We start from the raw sequence: 6,299 nt of genomic DNA, 5'->3' as shown, positions 1-6,299 counted from the left end.
TGCTCTCGGAGCTGTCCAACAGAAAGGCGAGGTCCAAGGTGCAATCCGTGTGTGCACACATTGGGTGGTCCGTGTGTGCACACACTGGGCGTTCCAGGGGGTCCCCAAGAACAAAAAAAGAAAGGTTAATACAAGAGAAATTAGTAAATACACCAACAAAATCAGTTTAACCACTTTAACCAATGTGTAAAGGACAAACTTCTCACAAAATCAGGCGGGGATCATCTTCCTTACTTCCTTCAGAGGTGTTACCAATGGTCCATTTGGTTCCATGCATTTGTATACTCTCAGAGATACACACCCATAAGGGGCCCCCTTAAGCCTTAAGGAACCACAAGGGTCTCTGGACTGTTTTGTCGATGTTGTTTGAATTTAATTTGAATTGAATTGTCCTTCTTGCTTTTGCAGAAGAAAAGGGTTTACCTGGGGTGAGAAGCGGCAGAGTCGCACCAGGGTTTTATCCCCTCGTGCGCGGGAGCGCACTGCGTCATCACGCACATGGCCCGTGGTCTTAAGGTGACAGGCCACGGGGATGTATGAATACAGTTTTATGTCAAATGGAACAATTGGGATGTTCTCAAGTGCGATATATTGCAGATGTTATATAACCCTAACATCTGCACTATATAATATTCTTACCATCGTGGTTATCTGCACATTGGCGGCACCTCTGGGCACTGACGGCTGTGACGATGAGCAGCACCAGCTTCACGGCGGTGATGGGGGACACCATTGGACCACCTGTTGACAACAGTGGCGGAAGAAGTGCTCATTTCATTAGTGATATAAAAAAAAATACTCTGTTATGAGTATTGATTGATTAATTGATTGATTGGATTTTTATTTCACAGTATGCAGAATGGGTACATTTCAAACGAAATAATTAAAAGAAAGCAGGGGCTCACTTTAAGATGCTCCAAACGTTATTTAGCAACAGGCAGGCAAAAAATACGACGTTTTGACCTCACAGACTTTGTCAAGTATGGCGTACTGTATGTAAAGTTTGGAGCATCTTATTATTTATTTTTTTATATATATTTTTTTATCCCACGATTTTGTAACCCATTTTTCACCCCTGTGTCAATCATCTAATGTGATCCTGGGCTCTACACACCCTCCACCAACCTAGTCCCCATATATGGGGGACAAGCTGAGAGCAACGGACTTGAACTCATGCTTCCTTCATGCCTGAGTGTCTAAGCACTACCAACTGTGCCACCGTGCCTCCTGTTTGGAGCATCTTAAAGTGAGTTTGTGAGCCCCTGCATGCTTCCATTTTATTGCTTACCGTTTCTACAGTTTTGGCTCAGCACCAATTGGAGGATGTGCGTTACTTTTCTTTACCCTGTACATTTCAAACGAAAGCACAAGTCAAAACAAAAACTTCTACTTTGTGGACAAACCAATTAAGATAACGCATTGAAGCACCTTTTTCAATTCATCAGAACATTTAAAGACGTACAAATAAGACAGGGAAAAACATGTAGGCTACAGTATGGGGAGAGGGGTGGGAACCAGTGTTGTTTTTGGCAGCAAATTTCTATTTTAGCTTTAGTCATAGTCTCTTGAAGAGTTTCCATTTAGTTTTAGTCACATTTTAGTCACCCGGAATGTTTTAGTGTTATAGCCTAGTTATAAGATTTTAGTCGACTAAATCTTCAGTTGATTTAGTCGACTAAAATGTATTTTGGTGGGCCTTGATGCCATCTTATTTTCAGCATGCAACCAAGTGTAAAATGAGTCATACTGGATCTCTTCTCCACTAGACCCTTCCTAGTCTATCTGTTGACAAAATTGTCAATATATTTAGTCTTAGTTTTAGTCATCATAGCTTAGTTTTCATTTAGTTTCCATTTAGTTTTTGTCAGTGGAAAAAGGTGGTCGACGAACATTTTTCGTCTTCGTTTTAGTTGACAAAAACAACACTGGTGTGAACTCAGACTTAACTTACAGGGGCCAGTTATAGTAAAAGCCGGTAGACAAAAATTGTGGCACTCCATCTTTAAGATGCTATTGTCCTCCCAATGTGGAGGAAGGATGGATGTCTTTAGGATGTCTTTAGTCGTGATGCCGTATAGCGGAGTAGCCTCAGAGGACATTAAGTCACTCAGTCAAAGATTACAAAACAAAAACTTGCTTTTATCCTATTCTACTCTCATATATTGACTTAATAATTTATTTATCATAATATTTATGAATGGATCAAAGCAGAAATTAGTAACATATTAAGAATGTCAGGGTGCATGTGTGCGCATGCATAGGCATATGTACATGCATGACTGTGCGCGAGTCGCGCGACCCTGCATGTCTACGTGCGTGTTTGAGGTGTTACATAGACAAAGCGTTGCCGCCATCTTGGAGTGCATGGCGGCAGTGCTACCGCTGCGCCATCGATTGGTGATTATACGACACGCTTTAATGGTCTACACTCTACAGTATATTTCACCAAAACAATATTCAGGATAAAAAAAGAAGCAGAAATAGCAGATCTACAAGCTCACACTGCGACGTGTTTTGTGCTTGTAGATCGGCTATGATTAATACTTCTGTGTATGCAGAATATGATGAAGTAGGCCTAAGCCAGGGTTCCCCAATAGGCGGCCCGCCCCCTTGTGGCCCCTGGAGGGGTCCCAGATATAAATGGCATTACATGGGGGTCAGTAGCCTATGCATGTTTAGTCTAGTATCAAATTGAACTTTTGTTTAATTGAAAACAATTTTTTACTGTGTGCCTGCAGCTCGCTAAGTCTATGCAACCTTGTGTTCTGGAGGCAGGGTAAAATTACACTATTACACTTATTACACAATTACACAATTAGACTTATTACACTATTACACTTTAATGGCATGAGAAAACATACATTTGCATTGCCAAAGCAAAAAGTGGAACAACCAAGATCACTTGATGCAGATAGTGGAGGAATACATTATTACACTATATTCACTTCATTGCTTTAAGGTCAAGTATCATAATTCATAATTGCTGGTCACTCATGTATTTATTACACATTTTTAAAACAAATAAGCTTGTTTTAAGTAATTTACATAACATTATATGAAAAAAATATTGTTTAGTTCATGGACCAGTATGTAAATATCATAACGTGTTCCTTGCTGCCTTACCGTAATGTCCTCTGTTGAGAGCAGATGGAAATTGGACAGCGGCCTCTTCCAGTTTAGCCGGGCAGCAGCAGCAGCAGCAGCAGCAGCAGCAGCAGCAGCAGTGAGCGGGCCAGATGTATGGAGAACTGGGATGACTGGAAGTGACGATGGAAGGCTCGTCTCAGTCTGAGGACCACCTATAGAGAGAGAAGTGACGATGGAAGGCTTGTCTGAGGACCACCTATAGAGAGAGCAGCAGCAGCAGCAGAAGTGGTCCCACTCCTACTTTATGAAGAAGAGAGAGACCACCCCCCATCGTAGCTTCCCCCTCCCCCGTCCCCAAACTCAGTGGTGGCACTACAATGGCAGCATTTTACCAGGTAAAGAATCTGCGTACAACTTGTTGCTGGCATGGCAGTGGGAGATTCCTTTTCACTTTTCCTTGTATATTGGCTATTTTCAAATGGCCAAAATGTATATAGGGCTGAAGTGTTTTATGTATGTTTTGTAATAACAGTAACTAGGAACGAAAGTTTTTAAATGAATGTAGTGGAGTAAAAGTACAATATTTGGATCCGAGATGAAGTGGAGTATAGAAGAAAAAGTATTGTAAGAAAGTAAATTCCTCAAAATTGTACTTAAGTAAAGGTACTTATGTTGCATTCTCATTCCGACATACCGCGATTTCGACATACCGCCATTCCGACAGGACCATCCACCCATCCAACCAACCGTGCGCCATCATGGGGGGGGGGGGGGGTCACGTCACTTAGGCCCCTTTTCCACCGGGGTTGAACCGGTTCGGTTCTTTCTTCCCGCTAAATATTGAACCAGTTCAGAGTGTTTCCACTGAAAATGAGTTGGTTCCGAACCATAAACGTTCGTTCCCAATGTGAACCACAAAACGGTGGTTCAGCTTTGTAATTGCACGCAGCGCTTTGTGAACCGAGACGATATAAGTGGGTGTGTCAGTAGGTTGAACTTGTCAGTGGGTTGGAACTTGGGAGGACGCAGACAATTCAATTCAATTCAATTAAATTCAAAGGGCTTTATTGGCATGAGAAAACATACGTTTACATTGCCAAAGCAGAAAGAACAATACAACAATACAGCAATACAATCAAAACAAAAATGATGTACTTTGAAGGTCAGAATCTTCAATAGATCAACTTCTGTGTACCAGACACAGTGACACAAGCAACAGATATTTGATGCGATCAACCATCTTTGAACAAAAATACGTTTACATTAATTGCCAACGCAAACATGAAACGATCCAAACGTATACGGATGCATCGCGATCCAGAATCCAGCTGAGACTTGCGGGGCGTTATAATAACTTGTAACCTTGACATCACAACCTTGTGGATACTGTTTACATCGGTTTGTGTTGTGCAACACCTTTGGGGCGTCTGCGGGCATGACGGATCCTTCTCCTTTTCAACATTTTGTGTTCAGGTATAATAGCGCCACCAAATGAACCGGCCGTCAATCTGGTGGAAATGCAGCCGGTTCGCGACCGGTTCGCAAAAAGCACCAAGGTTCGGAACGGCACTGGTTCTGAACCGAAGTTCTTTTGGTGGAAAAGGGGCCTTAGAGTCGACCATAAATATGTGAATCTACAGTTGATTTAGTCGACTAAAAATATTTTGGTGGGCCTTGATGCCGTCGTAATGACTAATTTTACACTTTACATTTTACACTTTACACTAATTTTACACCATTTTACACTAATTTTACATTTTACACCGATCTACAAGCTTGTTGTGAGCTTTTAGATCTGCTATTTTCAGCATGCAACCAAGTGTAAAAAGACTTACACTCGATCTCTTTTACCGGTATTTGTTGACGAAATTGTCAACATATTTAGTCTTAGTTTTAGTCATCGTAGCTCAGTTTTCAGTGACAAAAAGGTAGTCGACGAACATTCTTTGTTATAGTATTAGTCGACGAAATCAACACTGACGTATAGCCTGTCTTTGACTTGTAGTTATCAAAGTGTTTATCTGTGGAGAAAAAAAAGGAACTGTGGGAAAACCAACTGTCCGTTGGGAGGCGACAGTTGTTGTCCTGGCGCCGTGTGATAACGTAGAGCTTCTAAAGCCCTCTTTTTTAGCAACGTCGCTGTAAAGACTCCTCACATCCACGTGACAAGTCACTATATCCCTAGCCTCGGAAACCCCTGACCTGACCCCTGACCCGCCTCCCCAAACACAAACACACAAATATTTCCAAGTAAATAACCATGAACGAACACATAATCATTTGGAATCGGATGTATACTAACTATATGGTATAGCTCTGAGATCCTATGAAGATGAAGAATGACATTTCAATTACAACTTCAAAACTATTTTTTATTTGAAAGAAATGAAATGCTACCAACAGAGGTCATGGTTTGACAAACACAGGTGAATGTGATAAAAGTACTCTACTGAAGTGAAGTAGACCAGAGAGCTCACAGAATCCTCTTCATAGGAGTTCCTTGCCCATGTGTTTTCCAGCTGAGGGAAACAAAACAGAACATACTTTAACCACTTAAGCCGTATATACTGTACTTTCTTTCAAATCTTTTGAAAACTTCAGATGTACATGCTCACAACGCATGACCAGCGATATCTGTTATTTTTAAAGCCCCCCCCGCAAACAAAAGGAGGAGCAGTGAGGTACCCTCACAAAAACATGCAGTAATCCTGGTCTCTAAACTACCTCCCCCTGGCCAGCCGGGGCGCCTGATGGAGGGGGAAGGAACTGGTCGGAAATTCCCCCCTGTCAGGTGAAAAGAAGCAGCTTGGACTCCTCATGCATAGGAGGAAGCATGAGGTCAGTCTGCTGCCCCCCCAGGTTGGCATTGGATATTTGACACTGGGTGAAAAAAAATCGCAATCGGTTGCAAAATCGCAATATTTACCTGTTGTGCTGCATGTTTTTCTGCATTCGTTGAGCGTCTTAAAGCGATTGTCATTTCCGCCACAGCCTCCATACCAGAACTGTGCACATATATCGGTCTGTTTGATATAGTACCAGTGGACTGTGTACTCACGACAAGGACCAGGCTTTGCAGGCAGGTCACAGAGGGACACAGCATGGGTTGACACTGATGGAGAAATAGTGTGAGATTAGATACTTGAGAATATATGGTTTCACCAATTATCAGTATCGTATAGCTATTTCAACCTTCAGATACTGTATAGTAC

General features: G+C 42.0%; 1 long non-coding RNA gene across 1 annotated transcript in view; it reads left to right on the top strand.

The window, feature by feature from the left end:
- Nucleotides 1–6,299, top strand: part of LOC308331010 — a 302,214-nt gene that overhangs the window by 216,247 nt on the left and 79,668 nt on the right. The gene's annotated exons all lie outside the window — the stretch shown is intronic.

This window comes from Protomyctophum bolini, assembly GCF_963924005.1.
Source record: "Protomyctophum bolini genome assembly, chromosome: 16".
In the NCBI taxonomy this organism is placed as follows: Eukaryota; Metazoa; Chordata; class Actinopteri; order Myctophiformes; family Myctophidae; genus Protomyctophum; species Protomyctophum bolini.
This window is presented reverse-complemented; position numbering and strand designations above follow the sequence as displayed.